This window comes from Pipistrellus kuhlii, unplaced genomic scaffold, assembly GCF_014108245.1.
Source record: "Pipistrellus kuhlii isolate mPipKuh1 unplaced genomic scaffold, mPipKuh1.p scaffold_m20_p_2, whole genome shotgun sequence".
NCBI lineage: Eukaryota > Metazoa > Chordata > Mammalia > Chiroptera > Vespertilionidae > Pipistrellus > Pipistrellus kuhlii.
Genome location: NW_023425515.1, coordinates 92,465,630 through 92,488,269, shown reverse-complemented (window position 1 = coordinate 92,488,269; position 22,640 = coordinate 92,465,630). Strand labels below are relative to the sequence as shown.

Sequence of the window (22,640 nt, the reverse complement as noted above, 5' to 3'; positions counted from 1 at the left end):
TGTTTTACTCATCCTCCAAGTAACTTTGATTCATTATTAACACCCACCAGTACTTGTTAACCCAAATGGTAAAACTCAGGTTTCGGAACTTGGCTAATCTAATCTATATTTTGAATGCTTAGTGATATGTCTTTGTAAAAATCATTTTATGGAAATATAATTTGTATCAGAAAAGTACACCATTCATAATTGTACAGCTCAAACTGAACACACCTGGGCAACCAACATCCAAATCAAGATGCAAAATATTATAAGCTTAATGACCCCTTTCTATCACTTCCTACCTCAAACAAACTTCTAATTAAATGAAATCATTCACTATATATTTTTTGTGCCCTTTGATCCAGTATTATGTTTAAGACCATCCATATGATTCAGCATAATTGTAGATCTGAACTACATACTTTTCAAGAATCACAAATAGTGGATAATTTGTTTGAGATTGTTAATGGTTTAATGTCCTCTACTAGTGGTTATATTAGTTCTTTCATAGCCCCTCTGTTTTCTTCTCTATTTAAATTAGAATTACCAAGTTGAGAAGCTTTTCACCCGTCTGCTTCTACCTGTATTTAGATATTCTCTTTCCTTTCCCTTGAGTATATGAATCTGAGCTGTTTTATAACCACTTTAAATATATTCCTTAATAATTTGTATCTAGTACTTAGATAATTTATTATCTGATTATATTTTTACCTATTCTAGTTAAGGATATCTAATAGATAATAATCAAAGAAACTAAAAATTACAGGACAAAATTTCAATAACTTGTCACCTTTTAGTACTAGATCTGATTTCGATGAAAACCTAAGGACATGCCGTATTTTCCGGCGTATAAGACCACACTGTGTTCTAGTAAAAAGCCTGCTCAGATTGGCCAGAGTCAGAGAGGCGGTCTATTAAAAAAGAACTGGTGTTGCCTCGGAAGTGGGGGGTAGTCTTATACAGTGAATATGGGCCTAAACCTATGTTTTAACTGTAAAATTAGGGGGTTGTCTTATAAGCCCGGTCGTCTTATATACCATACCGGAAAATACGGTGCTTATAAAATGTTCAGATGACATTAAAGCAAGAAGTCATAACTATTACTGGATGATAGCATTTATAAATTTAATAATCTGAAGTGTGAACAGAAAGTGAAAAATTGAAAGAACTTGTATGCAAATTTAGGAAGGTTGAATAAGTAGAGTGTATTAGTTGACAGCATTTATAGTTTTAGTTAGCAAGTGACAAGCCTGCTACAAAAGCTAATGAAATTTTAGGCAGTGTTTTTATAACTAGAATAAATAGGAAAAGATGGTGGCAGGCCTATTGTGCTCCATTTCCATATATATATAGTATGTCTAATGCAAAGCTAACTAGACAATCTACTTAGCATACTCTATCTGGACAACCAAGTGGTGTTTCAGCAGGCAGGCTGGAGCTAATTTTCTGAAAATGGATGCCTCCCTGGGAAATAGTTTTGCCATCACTAGAAATAATAAAGCTATCTTACTGGCTTTTAATTAGGAATGTTAATTTTGAGTAAGATTTAGAATCAATTACTTTTTTTTTTTTTTTTTGCCAATGTATATGTTTAATGCTATAACTTTTCCTCTCAGCACTGCTTTAGCTGCATGCCAAAATTTTTGGCATGTTTTATTTACTTTGATGTTTATCCAGATTAAAGTATTTTTTGTATTGTCTAAAGTTTTACATATCTCCTTTTTTATAAGCCAGTTGGAAAAAGATAAATATCACATGATCTAACGCATGTGGGATATAATGATCAACATATATAGATATTTTTAATATATTTTATTGATTTTGTACAGAGAGGAAGGGAGAGAGATAGAGAGTTGGAAACATCGATGAGAGAGTCATCCATCAGCTGCCTCTTGCACACCCCCTACTGGGGATATGCCCGCAACCAAGGTACATGCCCTTGACCGGAATCGAACCCAGGTCCCTTCAGTCCCTAAGTCGACGCTCTATCCATTGAGCCAAACCGGTTTCGGCATGATCAACATAATTTGATGAACAATAATAGATCAATATAAGACAAATGGTAGGGGAGGGAGGAGAACATCCAAAGGACTTGTATGCATGCATATTAGCATAACCAAGGGACACAGTCACTGGGGTGGGAATGGCTAGGAGAGGAGGATCAATGGGGGGAAAAGGAGCCAGTTACTTTTTAATTCTTAATTCTAAATGGAAAAAAAGGCAAGAAAAGCATTAGAATTGAGTTTCTTTCTTTCTTTATTTATTTTTTATTTATTTTTTGTCATTATTGGCCATGTTATTAGAAAGTTGTATATATTTGCTTAAGGAATGGAAGGCTAGCAAACTATTCTCCGTTCAGAAAGAATCCCATATCATAGACAATTAAGTGGTGGTCCCAAATTGAGAAGCCAATGGCTGTGTCTTAATATGGAAAAAATTAAAAACAAACAAACAAAAAAAACGGGTAAAAACATCATCATATGATTATAAGTGATAACTATCATTTAGAATTCAAGCATTTTATACCTCATTGTAGCTGGAGGAATTGTTCAAGGCTTCTTCGTTAGGAGGTGGCTTTTTAAGTTGAAACCTGAAAGGTGAGTAGAATTTTGTCATGAAGAGGTAAAGAACTGAGGGAAAAAGGGAGCATTCATTCCAGTTAGAGAAAATACTGTGAACCAATGTGAAAGTACAAAGCTAATCTGATAAAGGATAAGGATGATTAAATTTGATTGGTCATAAAATAATTGAATATAACAGAAGAGATCTTGGATTGGATACTAGAAAGGTATGAAGGCATTAGGCAATGAAGATAAAGAGAGTAGTTATCAGAAGTTAGGAATTACACAATTTTGCAACAGATTAGATATAATATGATAGGGAAGTCATCAAATTTGTCTGCTTAATGTCAAACCTAATTGAATGGGGAAATTATGACACTAGAGGAAGAATTGGTTTGAAAAGAAGAAAATAGTGTAGAGATTCTGTTTTTAGCTACTTTTGGATGAGTTGAAGGGCTGATGGAAAGTCAAGGTGGAGAGGATTAGAGGATCCAAGATGGCTGCACAGGTAAACACCCAGCCGCAGCCGCAGCCGCACACAACAATTTCAATAAAATACAACTAAAATATAAAATGGACATTACCCAGAACTACAGGAAAGTTGACCGACTAGAAATTCTACGAGAAGCAAGGAGAAAACCAGAAGGAAGAGCGGAGGAGCTATAAAAGCCTAAGGTACGGAGACACATGGCACACACGGAGAGGAGGGGAAGGCTGAGTGCCTGGCTGGCATTCCCTAGAAGGAAGGAGATAAAAGCTCCGGACTGTGCTGAACCCCAGTTCTAGGCCAGACCCTGGGGACCCAGGCTCAAACAGAGGGAGCCTGGGCTGTGAGGCGGAATCCCAGGGGAGTGGTGAAAGTCAGAGCTCCTGGAGGTGCACACATTGCGCGCAGAGAAGGGACTGTTGGCTGTACCACGGGATTGCCCTGGTGGGAAGGAGACGGGCTCCAGACTGCTCTGAATGCCTCCTCCAATCCCACTTCCAACTGAACTGAACCCCAGTTCCGGGCCTATTGGGGGAGAGACTAGACTGTTTGGTAGCAGGCGAAACTCGAGGGCACCTCACTCTCAGAGGTGCTTGCAGAGAGTACTGAAGGACCCTGAGGAATATGAGACTCGGAAGCCGCATCGGGCGTGGCTGATGGAAGCCAAGCCTGTAGGGTCCACCCTGAAACTCCGCCCCATCAGGGAAGCTGCGAAAATGCCGAGACAAGGAAATAGATCACAAACGAAAGAAATGGAGGACAAAAAGTGACTGGATATAGAGTTCAAAACCATACTTATAAGGTTGTTCAAGAATCTCCTAGAAAAGGCCGATAAAATAAATGAAACCTATGAGGATATGAAAAGGGATCAACTAGAAATAATAAGGGATCAACAAGAAATAATAAGGGATCAACAAGAAATAAAGAATACATTGTCTGAAATAAAAAATATTATACAGAGTCCTAAAAACAGAATGGAAGATCGCAAGAATCAAATCAAAGATTTGGAACATAAAGACTCTCCACAGAAGCAAGAAGGCAAGAGAATCCAGAAAGTTGAAGATAATGTAAGAAAACTCTGGGACAACTTCAAGTGAACCAACATCAGAATTATGGGGGTCCCAGAAGAAGAGAGAGAGCAAGATATCGAAAACATACTGAAAGAAATAGTGACAGAAAACTTCCCCCACCTGGTGAAAGAATTAGACTTACAAGTCCAGGAAGCGCACAGAACGCCAAACAAAAGGAATCCAAAGAGGACCACACCAAGACAAATCATAATTAAAATTCCAAGAGCAAAAGACAAATAGAGAATATTAAAAGCAGCAAGAGCAAAGCAGGTAGTTACCTATAAAGGAGCACCTATACGATTGTCAGCTGATTTCTCAACAGAAACCATGCAGGCCAGATGGGAATGGCAAGAAATATTCAAGGTGATGAATAGCAAGAACCTACAGCCAAAAATACTCTACCCAGCAAAGCTATCACTCAGAATCGAAGGGCAGATAAAGAGCTTCACCAATAAAAAGCTAAAGCATCACCACCAAACCAGAATAATATGAATTGCTGAGGGGGTTCTTTTAGAAGAGAAAGTAAATAAAGATAAAAACTATGAACAACAAATACGTAACTATCAACAAGTGAATCTAAAAACCAAAAAAATTTTTTTTAAAAATCTGATGAACAATATTAAACTGGTGAATATAATAGAATCAGAGGTATGGAAGGGGAGTGAATTGACGATTCTCGGGGAAACAGTGAGAGGGGGATGTGGGAAGAGACTGAACATAAATTGTGCACTTATGAATAAGGACAATGATGGGTGGGGAAAGAACCTGGTGGACGGGAGCAACGGAGGGTGGGGGGGGAAGAGGAATATCTGTAATAATATGAACAATAAAGATTAAAAAAAGAAAAAGAAAAGAAAGTCAAGGTGGAAATACTTGGGATATCGCCGGAGCTGCAGATCTACAGCTTGGTAGAGAAATTAAGGCTAGAAAAGATTGAAGGTTGATTGACATATTTATATATAGCATTTCTTCTCTCAGCTTTGCTATTGCTAGCTAAAATGGGACACCTGACATGCTGACATTATTTTCAGCACATGACAGAACTTCAGAATTGGTGATGAGAAATTATTAATTGCTCATCTATTATTATATGCTTCTGCACATATGTTTACCACTTTCCTTTTTACTTAGTAATTTTATTTATTTATTTATTTATTTATTTTTAAATATATTTTATTGATTTTTTTACAGAAAGGAGGAAAGAGGGATAGAGAGCTAGAAACGTCGATGAGAGAGAAACATCAACCAGCTGCCTCTTGCACACCCCCTACTGGGGATGTGCCCTCAACCAATGTACATGCCCTTGACCCGAATCGAACCCGGGACCTTTCAGTCCGCAGACCAACGCTCTACCACTGAGCCAAACCGGTTTCGGCTACTTAGTAATTTTAACATAAGTTACCACACCCTACTCTTGACAGGTCATGATAATTGTTTTCAGAAGAAACAATTGAAAAAGGTGGAAATAGTTGGTAAGGTGTTTATTTTGTTTTTATTTTTCACCAAATAGGTTTTAAGTAAATCAAGACTTTGAAAAGAACAGAGACTTGTTGTGTGCTTTTGTTTTCATTAAAATTTGAGTTGATAGTAGTAAGATGAGAGAAATGGCTAATATTCTAGTTCAATGATTGCCAAACTGCAGCTCCCGAGCCACATGCAGCTCTTTGGCCCCTTGAGTGTGGCTCTTCCACAAAATACCATATTTGTGCGCACACATACAGTGAAGTTGAAACTTCGTGGCCCATGTGCAGAAATTGGTTTTCGGCTCTCAAAAGAAATTTCAATCATTGCTCTGTTGACTAATGAGTTTGCCGACCACTGTTCTAGCTGATATGTATGTGTGTATGCATACATATTAATATTCTAAATCACTTAAGTCAGGATCTATATTAGATCTTGTGATTGATTAGAGCAGTGTTTCCCAACCTTCTCTCATGATGAGAATCACCTGGTGGAGTTGTTAAAACACAGATTCCTGAATCCCAACTAAGAAGTGCTAAACTAGAATTTTTGAGAACATATAGGTAAAATTGCATACCTAACTTAGTGCTCTGTATATAAAATCTGTCTTAGAGCACTAGTTAAGTATACAATTTTACCTATATGTTCCCAAAAATTCTAGTTTAGCACTTCTTAGTTGGGATTCAGGAATCTGTGTTTTAACAACTCCACCAGGTGATTCTCATCATGAGAGAAGGTTGGGAAACACTGGATTAGAGCATGTAAATGTGTTAGCTTACCAAAAGTTAGCTTCTGTGTTTAGGTATCAGTTGACTACTTCTAAAATATTTTTCATATTTGACAAATTAATTTAAATGTGATAATTTAAATGTATCATTGGTTAACATCCTTAAGAGCCAGCATGTCTATACCATTTCATTTCCTGATTGTTTCTAAGGTTGAATATCATTATAAATATTTAACAATTCAGAAGGTGCTCACTGTCATCTTTTATTTTTTAAGTTTTTAATTGTGATAATTGGCCCAGAAATATTGATGTATATATAACCTGTGTCCTGGAATCCAGAAATACATCTTTCTACATACTTACTTGGTAAAAGTATAATATGCTAATTAGACTGGACAGCCGGATGACCTTCCTGATGTCCTTCCAGATGAAGCCGAGGCTGCAGTTGCAAGGGCCACGCCCTTCGCATGAACTTTGTGCATTGGACTTCTAGTATCAAGATAAATAAGGTAGTCTCTCCCAAAATCCACACACTAGTAGAAGGGGGAACAAGGAAGGAAAAGAGTTGATCTGACTAATTCCATTCCTTCTATTCACGGTGACTATTAACCATTGAGCTTTAGAAAATTCTGTCTTTATTTGGAGCAGCTGTTTCTGTTTTATTTTTATTTTTATTTTTATTTTATTGTTTCAAGTATTCCAGGTCTCCCCTTCTTCCCCCATTGACCCCTCCCTGGCCACTCCCACTTCCCAGGACAAATCCCAGTGTGCATGCCCATTGGTTATAATATGAATCCGTACAAGTCCTTTGGTTGATCTCTTACCCCTCACCTCCACCCTCCCCTGTCTTCTCTCTGAGGTTTGACAGTCTGTTCAGTGTTTCTCTGTCTCTGGATCTATTTTTGTTCATCAGTTTATGTTGTTCATTATATTCCCAAAGGAGTGAGTGCAGATGATATTTATCTTAATCCAACTGGCTTATTTCGCTTAGCATAATGCTCTCCAGGTATGTCCATGCTGTTGCAAATGATAAAAGTTCCTTTTATAGCAATGTAGTATTCCATTGTGTTGATGTACCACAGTTTTTTTAATCCACCCAACTGCTGTAGGGCCCTTAAGCTGTTCCCAAATCTTAGCTATTGTAAATTGTGCTACTATGAACATAGGAGTGTATATATCCTTTCTGATTGGTATTTCTGATTTCTTGGGATGTATTCCTAGAAGTGGGAATCCTGGGTCAAATAAGAGCTGTTTCTGTTTTAGATACTGCTTAGTTTTTCCAGAGGGAAAAAGTTGTATGTCTAGGATAATCATACTTTGTTTTAAGAAATGAGGTATCAATTCTTAAAGATGTAATATATGGTGATATCTTAAATTTCAAGAACAGTTACCTCTCCTTTATGTTAGCTGTTATCGATAAAAGCTCAGAGTCAAGTGTTCAACTTTCTGTTAGCAAAGCCTGCAGGTCCTTATTGCATATATTTGAGTGATATATAACTGGTTTCTACTTTTCTATTTTTATCTTCTTTTCCCACCCCCATTTTCTTTCTTTTTTTGTATCTCTATAAAATTTTTACTTTTGAAAGAATGAGTAGTATAAGTCATTTGTGAATAAATATGGTCTATTAAAAATATTGCTAACTTATTAGACCTTTTCATAACTGTATTAATGAAATTTTTTAAGCCATACATTGTATTTCTTCCACCAATAGATGCATTTGATATAATGCATAACATGCTAAGTAACTATGTTTTATATTTAGTATCTTGGTTCAACCACAGATATATGGGTTTCCTGTAATTGTGTATGTCTTTTTATATGTGAATTTCTTGGAACACAGTCTTTCTAGTGTTTTCATTCTAATAGGTACCTTTGAACTGATTTTTTCCATAAGTTTATCTTTGATATTTCTAGCATTATTTCTTCAATACATAATGTATGGAAAGACTCTATGTAATTTATTGAAGGCATACAGAGTTACTCCATTTTCCCTTTTCTCCATTCAAAAATAAGGATTTCTGACCTTTAGAGAAGCCAGCATTGATTTATCATGTCCAGGATTCCTTAAAACAGTGTGTAGTGAACTTTTCAAAGAATGTGGTTTATACCTGAAAATTAAATTTTATATCAAATGAAGCTAAGCATATTTATTCAAATAATTTTCTTTAGGAACATTTTTAAGTTTGTTTGATTTCACTTAACAGTTTTGAAATAATGACTTGAAAATTAAATCATCTACCTTTTTGCCCCTCTGCTATAATATTTTGTTCAATTAATATCAATTTGCCTATCTAAACTCTTAAAACTATCTAAATAATGGTGAATATAAGCCTAGTTCTTGCTGGATTGTACTATCAGGACTTTTAATAGCATATTCTCAATTAAGTGGGGTTTTTCCTCCCAAATTAAAGGAGAATGATAACTATGAAGGTGATCAGAATTTGTTTTTGAGACAGAATCAAGATTATGATTGATATATATGAATAGATCTCTAAGTAAATATTCATTTTTAGGAGACTTCTAACTTCAAATTAATTTTTAGGTGATCTCTAAATAATCTTAATTAATCCACAAGCCCTTCCGTTACCTGAGTGTATTTTATATTTTAATAAGAATTTTTTACATGTTGGAATTTCATGATTTGAAATCAAGTGTGACTCCTGTACTTAGAAGCAACTAATTGTGAAAACATATGCTCAGGAAAATTTTGATATAGAAGTTTTATCTTTTTTAAATGTATATAGCTCTTAAAGTCACATTTTGCTATGCATTTGTGTAATGCACACACACTTTAAATTTTTTTTTTTTTTTCTGTAAGCTGCATTAGTGAAATAGCTAAATTTGCTTTTTATGGCTGGTTTCTTTTCTGGTTTCCAAGGCTTTCCAGGCATTTATCATAACAATACTTGTTGGCAGGCCTTTTAAAACCAAGTGTCAGGTAGTTTGCCCTTTAAATGATTAGCTCATCAAAGCCTTACAGACAAGCAAATCACCAGCATACATATATTTCAGGAAAATTTTACTTTGCTTAATATGGCTGGATTTTGTTTCTTCTCTTGAGACTTGTTTCACAAAAGAGTAAATTATAAAAATAACACTTTTTAAAATGTAGTACTTTAATGGTGGTATTTTGGTTGAGAGGAGACAAGAGTTGCATTAAACTTTCAAAAACCATTTCGGTAATATGATGATGAAATGACCAACTTTAAATTATTATTTATCTTCATAAACATGGATTTTTGCCTTCACCAGGTGATTACATTATAAGGCTGTGCTTTGACAAATGACAGTAAAGTTGTATGATTTTATTGAAGTCAAATGTGTTGTGAGATTACATTTGGAAAGATTTATAAATTGGAAAAATCCTAATAGTTCTTCATATTAGAGTCTTAAATGACACTTTGCAATATAAAAATGCCATTAAAAGTTTAAAACTTATAATAGCCTAACACCAACCCCTGCATTTGGGTCAAATATCTCTGGAGATGGTTGCAGAGTTTTCTATACAATGCTGTCTTTGAGTCTTCTATAACTTTGCACATAAGTGGCCTTCATCCACCCCTCAGCCCCATGACATCATTAGATAGTTAATTTAGGCAAAAATATTCCTATAAATATGTGGTTTGCCTTTTCTGTGGATTACTGGCAACTGAAAATATAAATGAGCATTCTTATCAGGAAGAAATTTTTATTAATATTACTCTTCAGTGATTAAAACAGACACCAATTTAAAGCTTTCTTGTAAAAATTTAATAAGATTATATTCTTAATGAAGCAATTGATGCCATTATTAACTCTTCCTACTCCAAATTTTCTTAATGTGCCATACACAGATGAACAGTAGGACCACTTCTGAATAGGACACAGTTTATGTGTCCTATTATAAAAACATATAAAATAACATTTTATTCTTTCTGTCATGTCTAATTTTAAATTGGGGGTGGTAGAGACAGACTAGGATTTAGGTATAAAAATTGCTGTCTTGAGCATTTAAATAGTCAGTATAGATCATAACTAATCCATCACCTGTGCTATAAGTCTACGAGACTTATAGATGGATGTGGACCAAACAATAGAATTCCAGTGTCATTCTAAAGGACTACAAAGCTGTCTATAAGAAGTTATGGTGTTAAATCATAATTTCTGGATCATGATCTTAAACCTATAATTGATTCCATTTCTGTTGACTCTTTACTAACAAGTATTCCCGATGGCCTCAAAGTCCATGCTGAAATTTTAAAGTTTGAAGTATCCAGATTAAATATGAACTTATTTTATATTAAAAAAAATACTTTAAGTGCAAAATATCAGTTGTGTCATCATGGTAAAGCATAAAACGTTGCTATAAAAGATTTTTAAAGGCTATTTGATTAAAACATTTATTTACTTAAACTCTTTGCTAGAATTTTTTTTAGAATTCAGCATCGGAGGAGGAATATGACATAATAATGATGAAAGCCGAAAGTTTAAAAGTTGTGATGCCCTCACATGGTTGGAGGGTAATTCTAGCTTCTAAGGACTGAATGTTGTCCACAAGAGTGTCTCATCAGGTCATAAATTGGTAAGACATAATGGATTAGATTTTATGTATTATACCTGATGTTATTGTATTGAGATGGCTATTTATGAACAAAATGAGCACATTGTATAACTAAATATAGTATTAAATATAAGTTAAAACTTAGAATTTTAAATACTTGATGTAATCCTTTCAAAGTTTCATGAAGCTAAAGGCCATATGTTTGCAGTGGTGTTTAATAAATAATAATCAGGTTTTAAAATAAAGAGGCATCCTATATTATAGTAAGGTTATGTAAATATTGCTTTTGCATCTGCTATGGATGCTTACTATGTAGGTAAGAGCCCCAAATACTTTCTAGTTATTATTACAGGAGATAATTTGAGAAATAATATATTGATTTTTTAAAAAAACTTACATTTATTTTCTTCATAAACTAGTTTAAATTAGTTTATTTCTTTGGGGATTTTATTATTCTTAATAAAAGGCATCTTTCTTCTTGATCTCTCTAAAAATAAAGCCAAGAAAATTTTCTCAGTTCTTGCACTGAGAACACCTAAGATGCCATTATCAAATGAAAATATGTTAGAAGTCAATATACATTTTTTGTATGCCCTGAAAATTAAACTGTTTCCTTTCAGATTATATTCAGCTTAGAAAACAATTTTTTAAACTGTTTTGTGTGCCTACTTACTTTGCTTTGTTTCTTACACAGCTATATTTTACAGGGGTTTCTTGGAATAATACAGTTTAGATTAGGAAATCTTGATCTGCAATCTGAAGATAATCATATTTTGCAAATGAAGAAAAAGAATTTGTTTTAAGTTATAAGTCATGGTCATGTAGTTGAAGAATTAATATTTCATTACAGTGCGCTGCACAGATCCTGCACATCTCTTAAAGATTATTTGATATTATCATGTAAACAGGCTACCGTATCTACTTCTGACTTTATTCTTAACCAGAGATAGGTTATTCTGTTTCTCTCTCTCTCTCTCTCTCTCTCTCTCTCACTCTCACTCTCACTCTCACTCTCTTATCTCTTTTTCACTCAATCACTCACACCCGTCCTTATTTTTAAAATAATGTTCTACATTGTTTCTGATACAATATTTCCATGACTTTATATGGATCATATTCTATAAACTTAGATTTCTTAAACCAGTCATTGTAGTCTAGAAGGAAATACAATAAAGTAACAACAGTTGTCTGTTATTTTATATACCCCCTTTTTTTTTTTTTTTAACTTTCTACCATAAATTGTGTAACTTTGGAAATTAGGAAAATAATTTCTAACTTCCAGTGTAGCTTGTCCATATTTAGTAGTCAGTGAGTGAGCTTCAAAGGATCACCACCCCTATGGAATTTTGGGTTGAATGTTACGTATGTTCAGTTTTCAGTGAAAGATTCCGAGTATTTGTCAGATTTTCAAAAACAGTTGAGTAACATTGCTATTGAATATTTGTGTCTAAGGGCTGAAGCTTTGGTAGACAACTCAATGTGTAACTTATAAAGGAAATTTTTAATGAATATACAGATTGTAACTATTATTGATATTTATCTAAGACTGGTTTATTATAAATGACCATTAGACTGATGGAACAAATAGATTCTACCTGCTTTTTAATGTACTGTCAATCTATGTGACCAAGTTTGATTGGATTTATCCACAGAGTAGTTGTTTTTAGTACTGAGTGATTACTACAGTCACACATAGCTGAGTATTTTTGGCATGTTATTTAATTTTCACAACAGCCATGTTATATTAATACTATCAATTTCCTCAGTTTATGGAGAAGGAAATTGAAAGTTTTAGAGAGACTAAGTAACTTGTTCAGGTCACATAGCTGTTAGCTTTGACGCAAATCTAGCTTTCTAACTGGATCTTGGGCTCTCAGTTGGTATGGCAGTATGAAAAGTAACCCTGGAAAATTTGAAGGATAACTTAAGAGAATTTTAGTGTATGTTGATGTAGATACATGAATTTGATTTCCTTTGAACTTCAATAGTGATGGCCCATCCTCTATTACAAAAGCATCTTTTAAAGCACTTGCCAAAAAATAAATTTGGTAAGTTGCTTACTATCTAAAATTAAGTACTTATTGTATTAGAAAATAACGTGTTTAATACTTATAATTATAAGCACATTTATTATATATTATTAAAAAGTTTTAGTACTGACTAAAATGCTAGTGTAGTACTAACCACTAAGGAACTCAGCCTTTAATATTTAAGGTTTAATAGCAAACACTGGAAGGGGTTTTAAAACCTACTTTAAACTACAAATGTTTCTTGGTAGAGGAATGAATCCCAGGTAAAACCCTTTACTAAGTGCTGAATTAGTTTCCTATTTGTCCTTAGTTGTGAATAATTCTATTAAAATCTTCTTTTATGTCTACTTTTAAAATAATTATGCAGCAAAATTTATTTTTTGAATATGTGGAATTTTTTATTGAGCACCTACTTTATGTGAATTCTTTAGGTTAGTTTAATTTTATTCTCAAATGACCTCCAAATCTTATAACCATTTTCTTGTTTTTAAGTGTTTATAACAGTGGTCGGCAAACTCATTAGTCAACAGAGCCTTATATCAACAGTACAACGATTGAAATTTCTTTTGAGAGCCAAAAACCGACTGCTGCGCATGGGCCTCAAAGTTTCAATCGCATTGTATGTGTGCACGTGGTATTTTGTGGAAGAGCCACACTCAAGGGGCCAAAGAGCCTCATGTGGCTCGCTAGCCCCAGTTTGCCGACCACTGGTTTATAATAAAGTTCCTTTGTCTAAATATGGCCTAAAGTTAAATACACAATAATACTGCTTTTAAAAAAGGTGAAACCATAAGAACTTATTTTTTCAGTTAAATTTAAATAGTCTCCAGAACAAGTATAAGCTTAATTTCTTCAGTGCCATGGTTTAAAATATGTAGACAACTTGATATGTCATCAGAAAATGAGAATTCTATCTTAAAAGTCTTCTTTTAGATAATACATTTGTACATCAGCTCTTTAATCAGTACTTAAATAGTTGCCTTTTCAAAATTGAAATTATGGAAGGTTTGAGAAATAAAATCAAACTTAATACTTTCTCTGACTTATTTCACTTAGTATGTAATACCTTAATCAATAAAGAAATTTTTTTTTTGCCGAAACCGGTTTGGCTCAGTGGTAGAACGTCAGTCTCCAGACTGAAAGGTCCCAGGTTCAATTCTGGTCAAGGGCATGTACATTGGTCTCGGGCACATCCCCTTTAGGGGGTGTACAAGAGGCAGCTGGTCGATGTTTCTCTCTCATCGACGTTTCTAGCTCTCTATCTCTCTCCTTTCCTCTCTGTAAAATATCAATAAAATATATTTTAAAAAAATAAAAATTAAAAAATTTTAAAAAAAGAAAATTTTTTTTAAAATCAAACCTAGTCCAAGTTTTTAACACTATTACTGTTACAATGTTCACATATTCCTTTCCTGACCTTGAGTATATTTGTATGGGCGCTAATAGTTGGAGTTATGACTAAGTAGCTCTTAACTAGTTTTTAGTGTTTCAAATATCTGTCTATTTGTACACAGCTAATAGTAATATGTCATAATTTTGGACTGATATTCTGACATCTTTGAAATCATCCCTTCCGGTTTATTTGTGTGTTTTTTTCCTACCTCTGGTTATTTCTCCTCAGTACTCTTAGCAGACTTTTCCTTTCTGTTTGACCTCAATATTTTTGGTGTCCTCAGGATGCTGTCTAGACCTTCTTTTCACATTCTTCTAGGTATCTCTCCTTACATTCAAACTTCCCTTATATCGCATAGCTAATTAATCATATAGTACTGCCATGCTTGTCTTCTGAGTATTTCTTTACCCTTTTCACTTCTTTATTCCCATTAAGGGCACAATCCTTTCTTATGAGGAAATTCAAAACTGGTCTTCAATTATTTGAATTTTCTAACATGGTCAACTGTACCTATTGTTTTTATTTGGGATATTTTTGTGTGTGCTCTTTTCATCTCTGCCCAACTGTGGCACTTCCTTTACTAAACATTCCTTCCTGACCCTAAATCTTGAGATGTGCCCCCAAAATACCCTGTAAAATCTTCTTCTGTCTTAGCATTTCTCAAATCTCTATTTTGTCTGTCTCCTGCACTAGACTGTAAATTCAAACTCAGGGATTTTGTTTATTTGATATTGTAACCCTCTAATAAGCATTTAAGTACATTAAAATCCTTTGTAATATAGTATCTGGAAAGAATATTAGAAATTATTACATATAATTAGAGCAATGAGCCAGATCACCTGACTCCTAAGTCAATATTCTTTGTGTATTTCATTATATTTAGAGTTTTACCATAAGCTTTACTAATATAAATTATATAGTTAACATATTGAGTGCTTACCATGTTCAAAACACACAAAACGAATGCATTATTTCACTGAATCTCGGTATCTAGTCCTATTATCCTTTGGAGAAGCTAAGTAACTTGGTAAAGTCATAGTATACAAGAGATAAAGTTTGGACCATCTCTGAGTTTATCTTCTGGGTCTAGATTATAAATCTGACTTGGAAGAGAATTTAGTATTGGGTCTAGTAATAATTAATGTCGTTTTCTAATACTTTTTTAAATCGAATTTATTTAACAATACAACAAAATTTAATCAACAATATAGTTGCCGTTGTTTTCTACTACTTGTGCCCAATGCTCAGGAAGCATTTTAATCCCTCTGTTGTAAAATTCTTGTGATTTTGATGCAAAAAATTCGGTCAATGCATTTTTGAGGCATTCTTCATTATTAAATTTTTTTCCAAGAAGAAAGTTTTGCAAAGAACGAAACAAATGGTAATCGGAAGGGGCAATATCAGGAGAATATGCAGGTTGAGGGAGAACTTCCCATTCCAACTGGCGCAGTTTTTCAGCAGTGATTCTTGCAGTATGCGGTCGTGCGTTATCGTGGTGAAGAATTACGCCCTTCAGATTAATCAGCGCGGGTTCTTTTTCTCTTAAAGCTTGGGCTAACCTTTCCAATTGGGCACCATACACTGCACTTGTAATGGTTTGGTTAGATGGTAAAAGTTCATAATGAAGAATTCCTTTAAAATTCCACCAAACACACATCACTTTTTTCGCATGCAAGTCAGGTTTTGGCGTGGGCTGCGGAGCCTCATTTTTGTCCAACCATTGAGGCCGCCTTTTCAAATTAACATACAGTACCCATTCTTCATCTCCGGTAACAATTTGCTCTAAAAACGGCAAACGGTTTTGACGAGAGAGGAGCGAACTGCAAATTGTGACTCTTTGATTACGGTTGTTGTTGGTCAACTCATGAGGAACCCATTTTCCAAACTTTTGGACTTTGCCAAGTGCACGCAATTGATTGGAAATTGTTTTTTGTGAACAATTTAAAGTTGTCGCAAGCTCTTGTTGGGTAATTTGAGGATTTTGCACCAAAAGAGCTTGAAGAGCTTCTTGATCAAAATTGGACACATGGCCTCGACCACTCTTGTCATCTAACGAAAAATTTCCCTCGCGAAATTTCTCAAACCGACGCTGGCATTTTCTGGCGCTAACTACATCTTGACCAAGAGCACTACAGATGTTTTTTGCAGCCTCACTTGCTTTTCTTCCTAATTGGAACTCGTAAAGCATGCAGTGCCGAATATGCTCTTCATCTGCCATCTTCTTAGCCCTAGTTTTGCAACAAAAACCAAACCAAACACAAACTTTTTCAAGCAGAACTTGTTAATTGCACTTCACACGTTCTGTAGATACCACGTGTTTGAAGGTTATGTCAATACAAGTCAACGCCAAGCAAGATTTCAAACCACATGTGTCAAACACAAGGCCCGCGGGCCAAATCCGTCCCGCCAGGCCTTGCAATGTGGCCCGCACCGCGCTGTCATCACTGCACTCCGCTGCGTTTCCATCACAATGACAGTTTATGACTGTTCAGTAATCCATTCGGCCTGCGATTTAGGCTGGATTTTAGATTTTGGCTCCTTCTCTGATTGAGTTCGACACCCCTATTTTAAACGAATGTTAAAAAACGACATTAATTATTACTAGACCCGATAAATACTATATGTTTTACCCCATCTTTGTCTTCAATTAAGTGTTTATTATGTTATATACAGAGTGTTGTAATTTAAAAAACCCTTGAGATAGATAAAGTTTCTACCTTTAAGGTTTAATTCAAGGAGAAGAATCCTAATATATAAAAAGCCAGGGGCCTTCATGACCAAAACAACCGGACAGATGACCAGACTGGCAGGAGGGGCAGTGAGGAACAACCAGATGATCGAACAGCAGGCTGTGTGGGGCTACCAAGCTGGCAGGGGAGGCAGTTGGGGGTGATCAGGCCAGCAAGAGGAGCAGTGAGGGGCATCCAGGCTGGTAGAGGGGGGCAGTTAGGGGCCACTAGGCAGGCAGGCAGGAGAGCAGTTAGGAGCCAGCAATCCAGGATTGTGAGAGGGATGTCTGACTGCCGGTTTAGGCCCTATCCCCAGGATTGGGTCTAAACGTCAGTTAGACATCCTCCAAGGGGTCCCATATTGGAGAGGGTGCAGGATGGGCTGAGGGGGCTTTCCCCCCCATGCATGAATTTCGTACACTGGGCCTCTAGTATTCAATAAAGGCAACAAAAAATTATCTGTGGAAGTATCCCAGAGGTTGAGCCTGCGTATTATAGAAATAGAGTTCCGGTGCACGAAATTTGTACATGGGTGCGGGGGGGAGCGTGTTCCTCAGCCCAGCCTGCATCCTCTACCCTCTCCAATATGGCACCCCTTGAGGGATGTCCGACTGTCCACTTAGGCCCCATCCTACCCATTTAGGCCAGTAGGATTGGGCCTAAATGGGCAATTGGACATCCCTCTCACAATCCAGGACTGCTGGCTCCCAACTGCTTTCCTGCCTGCCTGATTTCCCCTAACCGTTTTTGCCTGTCAGCCTGATCACCACCTAACGACTCCCCTACCAGCCTGGTTAATGCCTAACTCTCCCCTGCTAGCCTTTTTGCCCCTAGCTGCCCTTCCCTGCAGGCCTGGTTGCCCCCAACTGCCCTCCCCTGCAGGCTTGGTCACCCCTATCTGCCCTCCCCTACAGCCTTGATCGCCCCTAACTGCCCTCCCTTGCAGGCCTGGTCCCTCTCAACTGCCCTCCCCTGCTGGCCACCTTGTGGCCACATGGGGGCAGCCATCTTGTGTGTTGGAATGATGGTCAATCTGCATATTAATATTTTATTAGATAAAATAGAAGCCTGGTGAATGGGTGGGGGCCAGCTGGTTTGCTCTGAAGGGTGTCCTGGATCAGGGTGGGGGTTCCCTTGGGGCATAGGGCGCTCTGGGCAAGGGGCCTCTGGTGTTTTGCAAGCTGGCCACACACCCCGGCAACCCAAGCGAAGCCCTGGTATCTGGGATTTATTTATCTTTTATAATTGAAACTTTGTAGCCTAGAAGGGAGACAAACCTCCTCCTCGCTCAGTGGCTGGAGCCATTTTTGTTGGGATTTATTTATCTCCTATAATTGAAATGTTAAAGTCTTGAGTAGAGTCCAGGGCCTACTAGAGTGTGTGGAGAGTTTGGCTTCCTCCATTGCTGAGGAAACCCAAGCCTCCTGCCATACTTGCTCCTGATTGGCTGGTGGGTGTGGCTTGTAGGTATATCGGAGGTAAGGTCAATTTGCATATTACTCTTTTATTAGATAGGATTATTCCTTAGAATTTAAGAATATGAATCTACTAGAGGCCCGGTGCACGAAATTCGTGCATGCGGTGGGGAGGGGATGTCCCTCAGCCTAGCCTGCACCTTCTCCAATCTGGGACCCCTCGGAAGATGTGCTTTTCCAATCTGGGGGCTTCAGGGGACATCCTTCTTACAATCCAGGACGCTGGCTCCCAACTGCTTACCTGCCTGCCTGTCTGATTGCCCCTAACTGCCTCTGCCTGCCTGATCGACACCTAATTGCTCCCCTTCTGGCCCAATCACAACCAACTGCCCTCCCCTGCTGGCCTGGTCACCCCCAACTGCCCTTTCCTGCCGGCCCAGTTGTCCCTGTCCAGTCCCCAAACTGCTCTCTCTTGCAGGCCTGGTCGCCCCTAGCTGCCCTTCCCTGTAGGCTTGGTCACCCCCAACTGCCCTCCCCTACAGGCCTGAACCCCCCCCCCCCCAGCGGCCCTCCCCTGCAGGCCCGGTCGCCCCCAACTGCCCTCCCCTGCTAGCCTGATTGCTCACAGCTGCCCTCCCCTGCTGGCCATCTTTGGGTAGCCATTTTTTTTACCACATTGGGGTGACCATCTTGTGTGAGGGTATCATGGTCAATTTGCGTATTGTTTCTTTATTATATAGGATATTAAAATGAGAAAAAGTTGTTAAAAACTTTTTGTCACTGCAAATGTACCTATTTGAATACAGTTACACTTGAGTGAAAAACATTAAAACCCTTTATATTGTATAGTAATGCTACTTTCTACTTTTCTTTATTGTCCTGTACCAGAAACCCTTTTTTAATTTAATTTCAAAGCAGTGATCCTCAACTATAGTAAGCAGCATGTTATCCTAGTGTTTTGATTCATGTTTAGTAATATTCATTGTTGAAATTTCATATAACACTAAAGGAAGGCATGGGATATTTTTAGTTAAATACTGTTTCAGAATTTATTTATAATCAAACTAGAGGCCCAGTGCATGAAATTCATGCACGGGCCTGGGGGAGTGGGGGGGGGCCTTGTCCCTCAGACCAGTCTGCACTGTTTTCAGTCTGGGACCCCTCAAGGAATGCCCAACTGCCCATTTAGACTCTATCCCACTGGACATCCCTCTCAATCCAGGACCGCTGGCTTCCAGCCACTCACCTGCCTGCCTCTGCCTGATTGACCCTAACTGCTCCTGCTTGCCTGCCTGCTCACCCTCTAATCACTCCCTGGCCAGCCTGATCAATGCCTAACTGCTCCCCTGCTGGCCCAGTTGTCCCTAACTGCCCTCCCCTGCTGGCCATCTTGTGGTGGCCATCTTGTGTCCACATGGGGCTAGCCATCTTGTGTTTTGGAGTGATGGTCAATTTGCATATTACCCTTTTATTAGATAGGATTAATTGTTATATCTCAGTGGCCTTTGAAAATTTTTCTATAGGAAGTTAAAATTATTTTTATCATTTACGATGAAACATTGAGATCTTGGAGAGAATCAATAAGAAATTTATTAAAGTGCAGTTCACAGGAATGCTGTGCTAATCAGTAATACTGTAAGTTTAAATCTCAAGTTAAATAATTTTTACTAGAACATATTTTGTTGATTGCATTAAATCTTTAACATGTGACTGATTACAAAGAAATCAAAATAAACAAGGCATAACTAGAATTATTTCATTTTTTGGAATGAGACATACATAGAAAGGCTGTGAGGTTTTTTTGTTTTGTTTTTGGGGGTTTTTTGTTGTTTTAATCTTCACCTGAGAATATTTTTCCATTGATTTTTAGAGAGAGGGAAAATCAGAGAGAAATATCAACGTGAGAGAAACACATCAGTTGATTGCCTCCTGTACGACCCTAATCAGGGCCTAGATCAGAGAGAAACCTGCAACCCAGGTATGTGTCCTTGATCAGGATCTCACCCAGGACCCTTTGGTCTGCAGGCCGACACTATATCCACTGAGCCAAAATGGCTAGAGCCAAAGGCTGGTTTTTAATACTGATGATACTAGATGTGTATTTATACCTCAATGCTTCATTTGTAACAAGATACACTGAGGTAGTAGACCTTATATAGTGTCCAATTCTAATTGATTCAAACAGTAGAAGAAATTAATTTATAAATGTTTACTATTGTAAAAAATCTCATATAATCCTCACATTAGTTCCTTAAGGTAGTTATAATTATGATCCCATGTGACAGATGAGGAAACTGGCATAAGTATATTAACTTGGTAGGATCACCCACTAGTAAGTATAAGGCTAAAGCCTGTCTTCTTAAGCAACTTTATTATTCCTTGATAATCCAGCCTTTTGCTTAAACAGATGCTAAAAGAGGTAAGCTCTCTTATCCCCAAAATGAAGTAGAAAGCAAAAGAGAGTTAAGCCTAGTGGTAGTAAATTGATAACCTAGAAAACTAATTCTGTAGGGCATATGTTCCCAGTACTATCTCTATGTTTATTGAAGATGAGCAATGTATTTTTTTAGTCAAACCCAAGCCAGTCTAAATCTTTAAACATTCCAAATGCAAAACATTCATTGATTGAGTAAAAGTAAAGTAGAACAGATCTCCCCCCCCCCCCCATACAAATTATTTTTTTATTAAGGGGTGATGACCATGCTTGGTGCTGTTCCTTTGGTCTAAATCTGAATGAAACAACTGTCTTTTTAAAAACCTCATGGTACTCTCATTCTTCTGGTTTTATATGTTTTGAAACAGTTCCTCAATAACCTCTATTTTTATTCATTACTGTCCCTGAACTTTGGGGACAAATTAGGAAGGAATGTAAGGAAGCAAAGAAAGATTAGTTAACAACTTAGGAACAAAAGCTGGGTTTGGACCAGATCATCCTAATATAATTTTACTTGTCAAATACATTGCCTATAGAATTATGCTTTTCTTATAACATTATTTTAAGTATCACCTCTACATAAATATGCATAAATGAAATGTGCATAAATGAAGAAAAAAAAGATGAGTTATGATGTGAGCAAAATTATCTATGTGCTCTTCTCTAATATTTGGCATTTGGTATTATAGGGGATAGTCTTATTTCCACACATTTGGTTAAGCCTCATTGTGGAAATGGGATTGAAAGGATTTGTTCAAGAATAGCTGTTTAATTGGAAAAAAAAAAAAAAAAAGTAGTAGAATGCTTGAGGGGGAAAAAAGAGGGAAATATGAAGGCAGTCAGTGAAATAAAAAAATTTTAAAAAGGTTTCCAAGAAGGTTAGTTTCCGTAACTCTTCCTTAATTATTTATGTGTTGGTGTTTTGAACCCATTTGATTTCTCACTGTTTAAAGCAAGCTCAACTCACATTTGGGCAACTCTCAATTCTAGACCTCTAGGTCAGAAATTACTCCTGAGTTCTAGATGCCTATTTCCAGCCACCTTCTTTCTATATTTCCAGGATCTATAATTCAGATGTCTCAAAATTCAATCCCAAGTGAAACTTGTATTTCTCATTTTCTCATCTTTATTCCCAGATTCCTCTGCTACTCACACTAACAAAATCTAGCTTTCTTCTTGTGAAGAAATTAGCCATCTCCCCAACTCCTAGTTGCTCCAAGCTAAACACTCCAGTCATCCTTGGCTTTTATGTGTATTTTTTGTTGTTGTTGTTGTTGTTGTTTTTATTTTTGTCTTTTAATCATCCCTCTGGTCTCTCACAGATTCTTTGTGCTTAATTGTAAAAACTATCATTTTACCTTGCTTATTCCCATGACCAAGCATTTTGTAGTCATATCCTTTCCCCTTACTTAGATAACTTCTTTTCAGTATCTGTCTTGAATGTACTATCTTTTCCTCTCCCCCTCTCCCCATCTCCTCCTCCCAAGACAAAAAGAGATCACATTTGAGTGGTTGGTTACACTAAGTTCTATAAAAATTTTTGGAACTAATGTTGAGGGAAAAAAGCCCAATGAGAGTAACCTGAATTCCACATCAGGTGATCTTCCCACTTGTGGACACTGTCCAACTTCATATCATTCCAACCAATATTTATCAGGTGTTGGCATTGTGCAGAGGAGACAAACTTGGATTTATCATTTTTCACTAGAAAAATAAGTGTTATAGAGATTTGGCTCTATAGGAAATAGGAGGCAAAGTTAGTTCAGTTCGGTACTTATAACCCATTGCATCCAAAAGAATTTAGATTACC

At 36.7% G+C, this 22,640-nt stretch overlaps 1 protein-coding gene across 7 annotated transcripts in view; it reads left to right on the top strand.

The window, feature by feature from the left end:
- Positions 1–22,640, top strand: part of TSC22D2 (TSC22 domain family member 2) — a 67,595-nt gene that overhangs the window by 20,998 nt on the left and 23,957 nt on the right. For 2 of the 7 annotated variants that reach the window (XR_004989732.2, XR_004989733.2), the window contains one exon: positions 10,693–10,850. The exons of 4 other annotated variants lie outside the window; for them this stretch is intronic. The gene's annotated coding sequence lies outside the window, so the exon portion shown is untranslated. The remainder of the gene's footprint in view (positions 1–10,692; positions 10,851–22,640) is intronic. One more of the 7 variants, XR_006742105.1, reaches the window with a different exon arrangement.